The sequence below is a fragment of the Oncorhynchus keta genome, unplaced genomic scaffold (genome assembly GCF_023373465.1).
Source record: "Oncorhynchus keta strain PuntledgeMale-10-30-2019 unplaced genomic scaffold, Oket_V2 Un_contig_2088_pilon_pilon, whole genome shotgun sequence".
Classification (NCBI taxonomy): Eukaryota; Metazoa; Chordata; class Actinopteri; order Salmoniformes; family Salmonidae; genus Oncorhynchus; species Oncorhynchus keta.
This window is the reverse complement of record NW_026282224.1, coordinates 49982-65000: the sequence shown is the minus strand read 5'-3', so window position 1 is coordinate 65000 and position 15019 is coordinate 49982. Positions and strand designations below refer to the sequence as shown.

Here is a 15019-nt window from a genome sequence, read left to right as displayed (position 1 = left end):
CTCTACAAGGTGTTGAAAGCATTCCACAGGAATGCTGGTCCATGTTGACTCTACAAGGTGTTGAAAGCGTTCCACAGGAATGCTGGTCCATGTTGACTCTACAATGTGTTGAAAGCGTTCCACAGGGATGCTGGTCCATGTTGACTCAACAAGGTGTTGAAAGCATTCCACAGGGATGCTGGTCCATGTTGACTCTACAAGGTGTTGAAAGCATTCCACAGGAATGCTGGTCCATTTTGACTCTACAAGGTGTTGAAAGCATTCCACAGGGATGCTGGTCCATGTTGACTCTACAAGGTGTTGAAAGCATTCCACAGGAATGCTGGTCCATTTTGACTCTACAAGGTGTTGAAAGCATTCCACAGGGATGCTGGCCCATGTTGACTCAACAAGGTGTTGAAAGCCTTCCACAGGGATGCTGGCCCATGTTGACTCAACAAGGTGTTGAAAGCATTCCACAGGAATGCTGGCCCATGTTGACTCTACAAGGTGTTGAAAGCGTTCCACAGGGATGCTGGCCCATGTTGACTCTACAAGGTGTTGAAAGCATTCCACAGGGATGCTGGTCCATGTTGACTCTACAAGGTGTTGAAAGCGTTCCACAGGGATGCTGGCCCATGTTGACTCTACAAGGTGTTGAAAGCGTTCCACAGGGATGCTGGCCCATGTTGACTCTACAAGGTGTTGAAAGCATTCCACAGGGATGCTGGCCCATGTTGACTCTACAAGGTGTTGAAAGCATTCCACAGGGATGCTGGTCCATGTTGACTCTACAAGGTGTTGAAAGCGTTCCACAGGGATGCTGGCCCATGTTGACTCTACAAGGTGTTGAAAGCATTCCACAGGAATGCTGGTCCATTTTGACTCTACAAGGTGTTGAAAGCATTCCACAGGAATGCTGGTCCATTTTGACTCTACAAGGTGTTGAAAGCATTCCACAGGAATGCTGGTCCATTTTGACTCTACAATGTGTTGAAAGCATTCCACAGGAATGCTGGTCCATTTTGACTCTACAAGGTGTTGAAAGCATTCCACAGGAATGCTGGCCCATGTTGACTCTACAAGGTGTTGAAAGCATTCCACAGGAATGCTGGTCCATTTTGACTCTACAATGTGTTGAAAGCATTCCACAGGAATGCTGGTCCATTTTGACTCTACAAGGTGTTGAAAGCATTCCACAGGAATGCTGGCCCATGTTGACTCCACAAGGTGTTGAAAGCGTTCCATAGGGATGCTGGCCCATGTTGACTCAACAAGGTGTTGAAAGCATTCCACAGGGATGCTGGTCCATGTTGACTCTACAAGGTGTTGAAAGCGTTCCACAGGGATGCTGGCCCATGTTGACTCAACAAGGTGTTGAAAGCCTTCCACAGGGATGCTGGTCCATTTTGACTCTACAAGGTGTTGAAAGCGTTCCACAGGGATGCTGGCCCATGTTGACTCAACAAGGTGTTGAAAGCCTTCCACAGGGATGCTGGCCCATGTTGACTCAACAAGGTGTTGAAAGCATTCCACAGGAATGCTGGTCCATTTTGACTCTACAAGGTGTTGAAAGCATTCCACAGGAATGCTGGCCCATGTTGACTCTACAAGGTGTTGAAAGCATTCCACAGGGATGCTGGCCCATGTTGACTCAACAAGGTGTTGAAAGCATTCCACAGGAATGCTGGTCCATGTTGACTCTACAATGTGTTGAAAGCGTTCCACAGGGATGCTGGTCCATGTTGACTCAACAAGGTGTTGAAAGCCTTCCACAGGGATGCTGGTCCATTTTGACTCTACAAGGTGTTGAAAGCGTTCCACAGGGATGCTGGCCCATGTTGACTCAACAAGGTGTTGAAAGCCTTCCACAGGGATGCTGGCCCATGTTGACTCAACAAGGTGTTGAAAGCATTCCACAGGAATGCTGGTCCATTTTGACTCTACAAGGTGTTGAAAGCGTTCCACAGGAATGCTGGTCCATGTTGACTCTACAAGGTGTTGAAAGCATTCCACAGGAATGCTGGTCCATGTTGACTCTACAAGGTGTTGAAAGCGTTCCTGGTCCATGTTGACTCTACAGGAATGCTGGTCCATGTTGACTCTACAATGTGTTGAAAGCGTTCCACAGGGATGCTGGTCCATGTTGACTCAACAAGGTGTTGAAAGCATTCCACAGGGATGCTGGTCCATTTTGACTCTACAAGGTGTTGAAAGCATTCCACAGGGATGCTGGTCCATGTTGACTCTACAAGGTGTTGAAAGCATTCCACAGGAATGCTGGTCCATTTTGACTCTACAAGGTGTTGAAAGCATTCCACAGGGATGCTGGTCCATGTTGACTCTACAAGGTGTTGAAAGCATTCCACAGGAATGCTGGTCCATTTTGACTCTACAAGGTGTTGAAAGCATTCCACAGGGATGCTGGCCCATGTTGACTCAACAAGGTGTTGAAAGCCTTCCACAGGGATGCTGGCCCATGTTGACTCAACAAGGTGTTGAAAGCATTCCACAGGAATGCTGGCCCATGTTGACTCTACAAGGTGTTGAAAGCGTTCCACAGGGATGCTGGCCCATGTTGACTCTACAAGGTGTTGAAAGCATTCCACAGGGATGCTGGTCCATGTTGACTCTACAAGGTGTTGAAAGCGTTCCACAGGGATGCTGGCCCATGTTGACTCTACAAGGTGTTGAAAGCGTTCCACAGGGATGCTGGCCCATGTTGACTCTACAAGGTGTTGAAAGCATTCCACAGGGATGCTGGCCCATGTTGACTCTACAAGGTGTTGAAAGCATTCCACAGGGATGCTGGTCCATGTTGACTCTACAAGGTGTTGAAAGCGTTCCACAGGGATGCTGGCCCATGTTGACTCTACAAGGTGTTGAAAGCATTCCACAGGAATGCTGGTCCATTTTGACTCTACAAGGTGTTGAAAGCATTCCACAGGAATGCTGGTCCATTTTGACTCTACAAGGTGTTGAAAGCATTCCACAGGAATGCTGGTCCATTTTGACTCTACAATGTGTTGAAAGCATTCCACAGGAATGCTGGTCCATTTTGACTCTACAAGGTGTTGAAAGCATTCCACAGGAATGCTGGCCCATGTTGACTCTACAAGGTGTTGAAAGCATTCCACAGGAATGCTGGTCCATTTTGACTCTACAATGTGTTGAAAGCATTCCACAGGAATGCTGGTCCATTTTGACTCTACAAGGTGTTGAAAGCATTCCACAGGAATGCTGGCCCATGTTGACTCTACAAGGTGTTGAAAGCGTTCCATAGGGATGCTGGCCCATGTTGACTCAACAAGGTGTTGAAAGCATTCCACAGGGATGCTGGTCCATGTTGACTCTACAAGGTGTTGAAAGCGTTCCACAGGGATGCTGGCCCATGTTGACTCAACAAGGTGTTGAAAGCCTTCCACAGGGATGCTGGTCCATTTTGACTCTACAAGGTGTTGAAAGCGTTCCACAGGGATGCTGGCCCATGTTGACTCAACAAGGTGTTGAAAGCCTTCCACAGGGATGCTGGCCCATGTTGACTCAACAAGGTGTTGAAAGCATTCCACAGGAATGCTGGTCCATTTTGACTCTACAAGGTGTTGAAAGCATTCCACAGGAATGCTGGCCCATGTTGACTCTACAAGGTGTTGAAAGCGTTCCACAGGGATGCTGGCCCATGTTGACTCAACAAGGTGTTGAAAGCATTCCACAGGGATGCTGGTCCATGTTGACTCTACAAGGTGTTGAAAGCGTTCCACAGGGATGCTGGCCCATGTTGACTCAACAAGGTGTTGAAAGCCTTCCACAGGGATGCTGGTCCATTTTGACTCTACAAGGTGTTGAAAGCGTTCCACAGGGATGCTGGCCCATGTTGACTCAACAAGGTGTTGAAAGCCTTCCACAGGGATGCTGGCCCATGTTGACTCAACAAGGTGTTGAAAGCATTCCACAGGAATGCTGGCCCATGTTGACTCTACAAGGTGTTGAAAGCATTCCACAGGGATGCTGGTCCATGTTGACTCTACAAGGTGTTGAAAGCGTTCCACAGGGATGCTGGTCCATGTTGACTCTACAAGGTGTTAAAAGCGTTCCACAGGGATGCTGGCCCATGTTGACTCTACAAGGTGTTGAAAGCATTCCACAGGAATGCTGGCCCATGTTGACTCTACAAGGTGTTGAAAGCGTTCCACAGGGATGCTGGTCCATGTTGACTCTACAAGGTGTTGAAAGCGTTCCACAGGGATGCTGGTCCGTGTTGACTCTACAAGGTGTTGAAAGCGTTCCACAGGGATGCTGGCCCATTTTGACTTAAAAGCTTCCCACAGTTCTGTCAATGTTGCTGGATGGTTTCATTTAAATCGTTGCGATGTAGTCCGGGCAATAGCCAGTTGTTAGTTATGAGGTTCAGAAGTTGCTAACTAAAAAAACAAGCTGGTTGTTAGTTCTGAGGTTCTGAAGTTGCTAACCAACCAGGCTGATTGTTAGTTCTGAGGTTCTGAAGTTGCTAACCAACCAGGCTGATTGTTAGTTCTGAGGTTCTGAAGTTGCTTACCAACCAGGCTGATTGTTAGTTCTGAGGTTCTCAAGTTGCTAAACCAAACAGGCTCGTTGTTAGTTCTGAGGTTTTGAATTTGCTAACCAAACAAGCTGATTGTTAGTTCTGAGGTTCTGAAGTTGCTAACCAAACAAGCTGATTGTTAGTTCTGAAGTTGCTAACCAAACAAGCTGGCTGTTAGTTCTGAGGTTCTGAAGTTGCTAACCAAACAAGCTGATTGTTAGTTCTGAAGTTGCTAACCAAACAAGCTGATTGTTAGTTCTGAAGTTGCTAACCAAACAAGCTGATTGTTAGTTCTGAAGTTGCTAACCAAACAAGCTGATTGTTAGTTCTGAAGTTGCGAACCAAACAAGCTAGTTGTTAGTTCTGAAGTTTGCGAACCAAACAAGCTAGTTGTTAGTTCTGAAGTTGCTAACCAAACAAGCTGATTGTTAGTTCTGAAGTTGCTAACCAAACAAGCTGGCTGTTAGTTCTGAGGTTCTGAAGTTGCTAAACCAAACAGGCTCTTTGTTAGTTCTGAGGTTTTGAATTTGCTAACCAAACAAGCTGATTGTTAGTTCTGAGGTTGCTAACCAAACAAGCTAGTTGTTAGTTCTGAAGTTGCTAACCGAACAAGCTGATTGTTAGTTCTGAGGTTTTGAAGTTGCTAACAAAACAAGCTAGTTGTTAGTTCTGAGGTTCTGAAGTTGCTAACAAAACAGGCTGGCTGTTAGTTCTGAGGTTCTGAAGTTGCTAACCAAACACGCTGATTGTTAGTTCTGAAGTTGCTAAACCAAACAGGCTGGTTGTTAGTTCTGAGGTTCTGAAGTTGCTAACCAAACAAGCTAGTTGTTAGTTCTGAGGTTCTGAAGTTGCTAACAAAACAGGCTGGCTGTTAGTTCTGAGGCTCTGAAGTTGCTAACCAAACAGGCTGGCTGTTAGTTCTCGTTCGTTCCATTCAGCTAAACAAATCATTGTCTTGACATTCATAACGAGGGACAAGAACTTCAGTAAGCAATGATTTAATAAAATAATTGATAAAAAAAGCCACAAGATTTTCAGCAAATATGATAAATAATGTTTAACCATGTAACAACCAGCTGATTGTCAAGGCAGTAAGACAGTTCTGGAGGGTAGTTAGGCTAACTGTACTTTCTAGCTTCTACTTTCCTAGCTAGATACCCAACTAAAGCAAAAGATGATGAATACAAACACATTTTCCATATACTGCATTCCAAATGGCACCCTATATAGCATATTACTTTTGAATAGAGCCTATAAGGCTTTTTGCAAAAGTAGTGCACTATTTTAGGGAATACGGAACAATTTGGGATGTATCCTCGCTTCATCGGTTTTCTTAAAAAATACCCCAAAGGGCCCTTCCTCTGTTAACATTCATCTGAGTCCAACACCAGCTTTGTTCCCCACATGTAAGACTTGTCAGTGACAGACTTTCAAGTCTCGCGTTTTGGAGAAAAACATCCTTTTATTTCATTCTTTGTCTATTTTTAGTTGAGTATTTTTTATTCAGATGACAGAGCCATCCATACGGTCTGTCTCTCTACTCTCTCTCCCCCTCATACTGTCTGTCTTTACTCTCTCTCCTCCTCAAGCTGTCTGTCTCTCTCTACTCCCTCTCCTCCTCCAGCTGTCTGTCTCTCTACTCTCTCCTCCTCAAGCTGTCTGTCTCTCTACTCTCTCTCCTCCTCATACTGTCTGTCTCTCTACTATCTCTCCTCCTCATACTGTCTGTCTCTTTATTCTCTCTCCTCCTCATGCTGTCTGTCTTTACTCTCTCTCCTCCTCATGGTGTCTGTCTCTCTACGCTCTCTCCTCCTCATGCTGTCTGTCTCTTTACTCTCTCTCCTCATCATACTGTCTGTCTCTCTACTATCTCTCCTCCTCATACTGTCTGTCTCTCTACTCTCTCTCCTCCTCATACTGTCTGTCTCTTTATTCTCTCTCCTCCTCATACTGTCTGTCTCTCTATTCTCTCTCCACCTCATGCTGTCTATCTTTACTCTCTCTCCTCCTCATACTGTCTGTCTCTCTACTCTCTCTCCTCCTCATACTGTCTGTCTCTCTACTCTCTCTCCTCCTCATACTGTCTGTCTCTCTACTATCTCTCCTCCTCATGCTGTCTGTCTCTTTACTCTCTCTCCTCCTCATACTGTCTGTCTCTCTACTCTCTCTCCTCCTCATGCTGTCTGTCTCTCTACTCTCTCTCCTCCTCATACTGTCTGTCTCTCTGCTCTCTCTACTCCTCGTACTGTCTGTCTCTCTACTCTCTCTCCTCCTCATACTGTCTGTCTCTCTACTATCTCTCCTCCTCATGCTGTCTGTCTCTTTACTCTCTCTCCTCCTCATACTGTCTGTCTCTCTACTCTCTCTCCTCCTCATACTGTCTGTCTCTCTGCTCTCTCTACTCCTCGTACTGTCTGTCTCTCTACTCTCTCTCCTCCTCATACTGTCTGTCTCTCTGCTCTCTCTACTCCTCGTACTGTCTGTCTCTCTACTCTCTCTCCTCCTCATACTGTCTGTCTCTCTACTATCTCTCCTCCTCATGCTGTCTGTCTCTTTACTCTCTCTCCTCCTCATACTGTCTGTCTCTCTACTATCCCTCCTCCTCATGCTGTCTGTCTCTCTACTCTCTCTCCTCCTCATACTGTCTGTCTCTCTACTCTCTCTCCTCCTCATACTGTCTGTCTCTTTATTCTCTCTCTCTCTCTCTTTCTCTCCGTCTCTCCCTTTCTCCCACTACTGTGTGTGTGTGTGTGTGTGTGTGTGTGTGTGTGTGTGTGTGTGTGTGTGTGTGTGTGTGTGTGTGTGTGTGTGTGTGTGTGTGTGTGTGTGTGTGTGTGTGTGTGTGTGTGTGTGTGTGTGTGTGTGTGTGTGTGTGTGTGTGTGTGCGCTTGTTTGTCTTTACTGCCCTAGCCACTGCAGTACATTGACACAACCCTTGCCAATCTCAGTTAGCAGTCAGATATGCATCCACAGAATCATGATTTAATTCACACACTGTCATCAATCCCTACAGCCCTCCTATTCTCACCCTGTTATAAACCTTAGAGATCCCTACAGCCCTCCTGTTCTGACCCTGTTATAAACCTTAGAGATCCCTACAGCCCTCCTGTTCTGACCCTGTTATAAACCTTAGAGATCCCTACAGCCCTCCTGCTGTGACTCTGTTATAAACCTTAGAGATCCCTACAGCCCTCCTGCTGTGACTCTGTTATAAACCTTAGAGATCCCTACAGCCCTCCTGTTCTGACCCTGTCGTTCTGACCCTGTTATAAACCTTAGAGATCCCTACAGCCCTCCTGCTGTGACTCTGTTATAAACCTTAGAGATCCCTACAGCCCTCCTGTTCTGACCCTGTTATAAACCTTAGAGATTCCTACAGCCCTCCTGTTCTGACCCTGTTATAAACCGTAGAGATCCCTACAGCCCTCCTGCTGTGACTCTGTTATAAACCTTAGAGATTCCTACAGCCCTCCTGCTGTGACTCTGTTATAAACCTTAGAGATCCCTACAGCCCTCCTGTTCTGACCCTGTCGTTCTGACCCTGTTATAAACCGTAGAGATCCCTACAGCCCTCCTGCTGTGACCCTGTTATAAACCTTAGAGATCCCTACAGCCCTCCTGCTGTGACTCTGTTATAAACCTTAGAGATTCCTACAGCCCTCCTGCTGTGACTCTGTTATAAACCTGAGAGATTCCTACAGCCCTCCTGCTGTGACTCTGTTATAAACCTTAGAGATCCCTACAGCCCTCCTGCTGTGACTCTGTTATAAACCTTAGAGATCCCTACAGCCCTCCTGCTGTGACTCTGTTATAAACCGTAGAGATCCCTACAGCCCTCCTGCTGTGACCCTGTTATAAACCTTAGAGATCCCTACAGCCCTCCTGTTGTGACCCTGTTATAAACCTTAGAGATCCCTACAGCCCTCCTGTTGTGACCCTGTTATAAACCTTAGAGATCCCTACAGCCCTCCTGTTCTGACCCTGTCGTTCTGACCCTGTTATAAACTGTAGAGATCCCTACAGCCCTCCTGCTGTGACTCTGTTATAAACCTTAGAGATCCCTACAGCCCTCCTGCTGTGACTCTGTTATAAACCTTAGAGATCCCTACAGCCCTCCTGCTGTGACTGTTATAAACCTTAGAGATTCCTACAGCCCTCCTGCTGTGACCCTGTTATAAACCTTAGAGATCCCTACAGCCCTCCTGCTGTGACCCTGTTATAAACCTTAGAGATCCCTACAGCCCTCCTGTTGTGACCCTGTTATAAACCTTAGAGATCCCTACAGCCCTCCTGCTGTGACCCTGTTATAAACCTTAGAGATCCCTACAGCCCTCCTGCTGTGACCCTGTTATAAACCTTAGAGATTCCTACAGCCCTCCTGTTCTGACCCTGTTATAAACCTTAGAGATTCCTACAGCCCTCCTGTTCTGACCCTGTTATAAACCGTAGAGATCCCTACAGCCCTCCTGCTGTGACCCTGTTATAAACCTTAGAGATCCCTACAGCCCTCCTGCTGTGACTCTGTTATAAACCTTAGAGATCCCTACAGCCCTCCTGCTGTGACTCTGTTATAAACCTTAGAGATTCCTACAGCCCTCCTGTTGTGACTCTGTTATAAACCTTAGAGATCCCTACAGCCCTCCTGTTCTGACCCTGTCGTTCTGACCCTGTTATAAACCTTAGAGATCCCTACAGCCCTCCTGCTGTGACTCTGTTATAAACCTTAGAGATCCCTACAGCCCTCCTGCTGTGACCCTGTTATAAACCGTAGAGATCCCTACAGCCCTCCTGCTGTGACCCTGTTATAAACCTTAGAGATCCCTACAGCCCTCCTGCTGTGACTCTGTTATAAACCTTAGAGATCCCTACAGCCCTCCTGCTGTGACTCTGTTATAAACCTTAGAGATTCCTACAGCCCTCCTGTTGTGACTCTGTTATAAACCTTAGAGATCCCTACAGCCCTCCTGTTCTGACCCTGTCGTTCTGACCCTGTTATAAACCTTAGAGATCCCTACAGCCCTCCTGCTGTGACTCTGTTATAAACCTTAGAGATCCCTACAGCCCTCCTGCTGTGACTCTGTTATAAATCTTAGAGATCCCTACAGCCCTCCTGCTGTGACTCTGTAAGTCTGATTCCATGTCTGATCGGTTGTATTCCTTTACTGTAATGGTATAGCGTATTTTATATGGACAGATGGCTTTGTGACAGCAAACATCAAAATCATTGTCAACTTCCTGATCCAGGTTATGATAAAAATAAAAAAAACTTTTAATTTAGTTACTATGCCAACAGATATGCAGAGATGGACACTAGAAATCTATGAAAGTTCCAGTTATCTAAATATGAAGATCATCCCTAAGCCTCACGCCCGTATTTACACCATCTCCGAGACCGCAGAGATTGGATGAAAGGAGAGATGACATATGGTAATGTTCCATTCTCTCACACATGCTCAGTGATTTAGACTGGAGACTTCTGAATGTGTGAATGTTCTACTCCACTAGTTCAAAGGTCAGTGAGATTAAAATCTTAAAAAAGAGATTGATGTTTCGGATCTCTGTGTGTGTGTGTGTGTGTGTGTGAGTGTGTGTGTGTGTGTGTGTGTGTGTGTGTGTGTGTGTGTGTGTGTGTGTGTGTGTGTGTGTGTGTGTGTGTGTGTGTGTGTGTGTGTGTGTGTGTGTGTGTGTCAGTGTGTGTGCGTGTGTTTCAGTGCGTGTGCGTCAGTGCATGTGTGTCAGTGCATGTGTGTCAGTGCATGTGTGTCAGTGTGTGTGTGTGTGTCAGTGTGTGTGTCAGTGTGTGTGCGTGTGTTTCAGTGCGTGTGTGTCAGTGCATGTGTGTCAGTGCGTGTGTGTCAGTGCGTGTGTGTCAGTGCATGTGTGTCAGTGCGTGTGTGTCAGTGCGTGTGTGTCAGTGCGTGTGTGTCAGTGCGTGTGTGTCAGTGCGTGTGTGTCAGTGCGTGTGTGTCAGTGCGTGTGTGTCAGTGCGTGTGCGTCAGTGCGTGTGCGTCAGTGCATGTGCGTCAGTGCGTGTGTGTCAGTGCGTGTGTGTCAGTGCGTGTGTGTCAGTGCATGTGTGTGTCAGTGCGTGTGTGTCAGTGCGTGTGTGTCAGTGCATGTGTGTCAGTGCATGTGTGTCAGTGCATGTGTGTCAGTGCATGTGTGTCAGTGCGTGTGTGCAATCTGGATGAAGAGGAGAATTCTCAGAACAAAGCGGCACTATGACATTTTAACTTGAAGCTCCGTTCGGAACGTCAGGGTCAGAAATGAACCCGTTCGGGAACTAATTCAGAACGTCAGGGTCAGATATGAACCAGTTCGGAACTAATTTGGAATGAATGAGTTAAATGGCAGCTCTGGATCCAGAATGACGATGACATGGTGAAAAGGCAAAGTTGGCAGGATAACCCAGGTGCCCAGAAAGTATTTCAGTGTTTCAGTCCATGTTCTTCCTCCACATGGTTTCATCAGTATTTCAGTCCATGTTCTTCCTCCACATGGTTTCATCAGTATTTCAGTCCATGTTCTTCATCCACATGGTTTCATCAGTATTTCAGTCCATGTTCTTCCTCCACATGGTTTCATCAGTATTTCAGTCCATGTTCTTCCTCCACATGGTTTCATCAGTATTTCAGTCCATGTTCTTCCTCCACATGGTTTCATCAGTATTTCAGTCCATGCTCTTCCTCCACATGGTTTCATCAGTATTTCAGTCCATGTTCTTCCTCCACATGGTTTCATCAGTATTTCAGTCCATGTTCTTCCTCCACATGGTTTCATCAGTATTTCAGTCCATGTTCTTCCTCCACATGGTTTCATCAGTATTTCAGTCCATGTTCTTCCTCCACATGGTTTCATCAGTATTTCAGTCCATGTTCTTCCTCCACATGGTTTCATCAGTATTTCAGTCCATGTTCTTCCTCCACATGGTTTCATCAGTATTTCAGTCCATGTTCTTCATCCACATGGTTTCATCAGTATTTCAGTCCATGTTCTTCCTCCACATGGTTTCATCAGTATTTCAGTCCATGTTCTTCATCCACATGGTTTCATCATTATTTCAGTCCATGTTCTTCCTCCACATAGTTTCATCAGTATTTCAGTCCATGTTCTTCCTCCACATGGTTTCATCAGTATTTCAGTCCATGTTCTTCCTCCACATGGTTTCATCAGTATTTCAGTCCATGTTCTTCATCCACATGGTTTCATCAGTATTTCAGTCCATGTTCTTCCTCCACATGGTTTCATCAGTATTTCAGTCCATGTTCTTCCTCCACATAGTTTCATCAGTATTTCAGTCCATGTTCTTCCTCCACATGGTTTCATCAGTATTTCAGTCCATGTTCTTCCTCCACATAGTTTCATCAGTATTTCAGTCCATGTTCTTCCTCCACATGGTTTCATCAGTATTTCAGTCCATGTTCTTCCTCCACATAGTTTCATCAGTATTTCAGTCCATGTTCTTCATCCACATGGTTTCATCAGTATTTCAGTCCATGTTCTTCATCCACATGGTTTCATCAGTATGTCAGTTCTATACGTGCTATTAACCATGTATGGTTTCTGTTATTTTCTGTTTGTTATGCTCTGATGTACAATGTCCTGTAAAAGAACAACAATACTTACACATTATTCAGTCAACCTGCCTTATATTACCCAGTCAACCTGCCTTCCACATTACCCAGTCAACATGCCTTACACATTACCCAGTCAACCTGCCTTTCACATTACCCAGTCAACCTGCCTTATACATTACCCAGTCAACCTGCCTTATATTACCCAGTCAACCTGCCTTTCACATTACCCAGTCAACCTGCCTTATACATTACCCAGTCAACCTGCCTTATATTACCCAGTCAACCTGCCTTATACATTACACAGTCAACCTGCCTTATATTACCCAGTCAACCTGCCTTTCACATTACCCAGTCAACATGCCTTACACATTACCCAGTCAACCTGCCTTTCACATTACCCAGTCAACCTGCCTTATACATTACCCAGTCAACCTGCCTTATACATTACACAGTCAACCTGCCTTATATTACCCAGTCAACCTGCCTTTCACATTACCCAGTCAACCTGCCTTATACATTACCCAGTCAACCTGCCTTATACATTACCCAGTCAACCTGCCTTTCACATTACACAGTCAACCTGCCTTTCACATTACCCAGTCAACCTGCCTTACACATTACCCAGTCAACCTGCCTTACACATTACACAGTCAACCTGCCTTTCACATTACCCAGTCAACCTGCCTTTCACATTACCCAGTCAACCTGCCTTACACATTACACAGTCAACCTGCTTTTCACATTACCCAGTCAACCTGTCTTTCACATTACCCAGTCAACCTGCCTTTCACATTAACCAGTCAACCTGCCTTATACATTACCCAGTCAACCTGCCTTATACATTACACAGTCAACCTGCCTTTCACATTACCCAGTCAACCTGCCTTTCACATTACCCAGTCAACATTCCTTTCACATTACCCAGTCAACCTGCCTTTCACATTACCCAGTCAACATGCCTTTCACATTACCCAGTCAACCTGCCTTATACATTACCCAGTCAACCTGCCTTACACATTACAGTTAACCTGCCTTACACATTACACAGTCAACCTGCCTTACACATTACACAGTCAACCTGCCTTACACATTACCCAGTCAACCTGCCTTATACATTAATCAGTCAACCTGCCTTATACATTACCCAGTCAACCTGCCTTACACATTACCCAGTCAACCTGCCTTTCACATTACACAGTCAACCTGCCTTTCACATTACCCAGTCAACCTGCCTTTCACATTACACAGTCAACCTGCCTTACACATTACCCAGTCAGCCTGCCTTATACATTATTCAGTCAACCTGCCTTACACATTATTCAGTCAACCTGCCTTACACATTGTCCAGTCAACCTGCTGTCACGCCTTGGTCGTTGTATTTTGTGTTTTCGTTATATATTTGGTCAGGCCAGGGTGTGACATGGGTTTATGTTGTTGTATTTCGTATTGGGGTTTTGTATTATTGGGATTGCGGTTGAGTAGGGGTGTTGTATAGGCTGGGCTGCCTGAGGCGGTTCTCAATCAGAGTCAGGTGATTCTAGTTGTCTCTGATTGGGAACCGTATTTAGGTAGCCGGGGTTTCTCTGTGTATTTCGTGGGTGATTGTTCCTGTCTCTGTGTAGTTTCACCAGATAGGCTGTAATTAGATTTGTATTTTGTAATAGTTATTTCATGTATCGCGATCCTTCATTAAAGAGCATGAGTAACCACCACGCTGCATTTCGGTCCGACTCTCTTTTGACAAACGAAGAACGCCGTTACAGAATCACCCACCACACACGGACCGAGCAGCGTGTTAACAGGCAGCTGGAACAGCGAAGGGAGGACCTTATGGACAGCAGAGGCATGGAGTATACGACGTGGGAAGAAATAGACAGGTGGGCGGCCGACCCAGAGAGATTGCTGGAGCCCGCCTGGGATTCGCTGGAGCAGTGCGAAGAGGGCTATAGGCGAATGGAGTCAAAACGAAAGACACGGCGGCTAAAGCGGAGAGGCGTTGGTATAAACAGGCAGCGACCGCTGGAGCAGCAAAAGGAGGATGAATTATTCGGAGAATGGACATGGGAAGACGTGTTGGATGATAAAGGTTGTTACACTTGGGAGGAGATACTGGCCGGAAGAGATCGCCTCCCATGGGAACAGGTGGAGGCACTAAGGAGAGCAGAGGCAGCCGGAGATAGGAGCCGACGATACGAGGGAACACGGTTGGCAAGGAAGCCCGAAAAGCAGCCCCAAAAAAATTATTGGGGGAGGGCTTAAAGGGAGTATGGCTATGCCAGGTAGGAGACCTGCGCAAACTCCCTGTGCTTACCGGGGGGCTAGAGAGACCGGGCAGACACCGTGTTATGCTATGGAGCGCACGGTGTTTCCAGTGCGGGTGCATAGCCCGGTGCGGCATCGAGCCAAGTAAGGTTGGGCAGGCTCGGTGCTCAAGAGCTCCAGTGCGCCTGCACGGTCCGGTCTATCTAGAGCCAACTCTCCTTGTTTATCGTGAGGAGCCAAGGAGGAGACCAGAACCAGAGCCGGTGTTAGAGGTGAGCGAAGCAGAGACTGTGAAGGAGTTAATAATATAATAATAATAATAATAATATAATAATATAATAATATAATAATAATAATAATAATAATGTGGTCCTTCTGTGGCTCAGTTGGTAGAGCATGGCGCTTGTAACGCCAGGGTAGTGGGTTCGATTCCCGGGACCACCCATACGTAGAATGTATGCACACATGACTGTAAGTCGCTTTGGATAAAAGCGTCAGCTAAATGGCATATATTATTATTAAGGAGTTAATGGGGAAAGTGGAGGAGAGAGTAATTAGGGAGTTGCTAGCATGGTGCTATAGGTACGATATTCATCCGACGGAGCGTGTCGGGGATTTAATGGCACCTGGGTCAGCGCTC

At 46.1% G+C, this 15019-nt stretch overlaps 1 long non-coding RNA gene across 8 annotated transcripts; it reads left to right on the top strand.

Annotated features, from left to right (window-relative positions):
• Positions 1-552: 552 nt before the first annotated feature.
• Positions 553-3858, top strand: LOC127920842 (uncharacterized). 8 transcript variants are annotated; one of them, XR_008107643.1, is made up of 4 exons: positions 556-729; positions 2523-2570; positions 2619-2762; positions 2811-2879. It is a non-coding gene; the product is annotated as an uncharacterized LOC127920842 (long non-coding RNA). The 8 variants fall into 8 exon arrangements; XR_008107644.1 differs by lacking the exon at positions 2523-2570 and adding an exon at positions 778-825; XR_008107645.1 differs by lacking the exon at positions 2523-2570 and having other exon boundaries at positions 553-729.
• The last annotated feature ends 11161 nt before the right edge of the window (positions 3859-15019 follow it).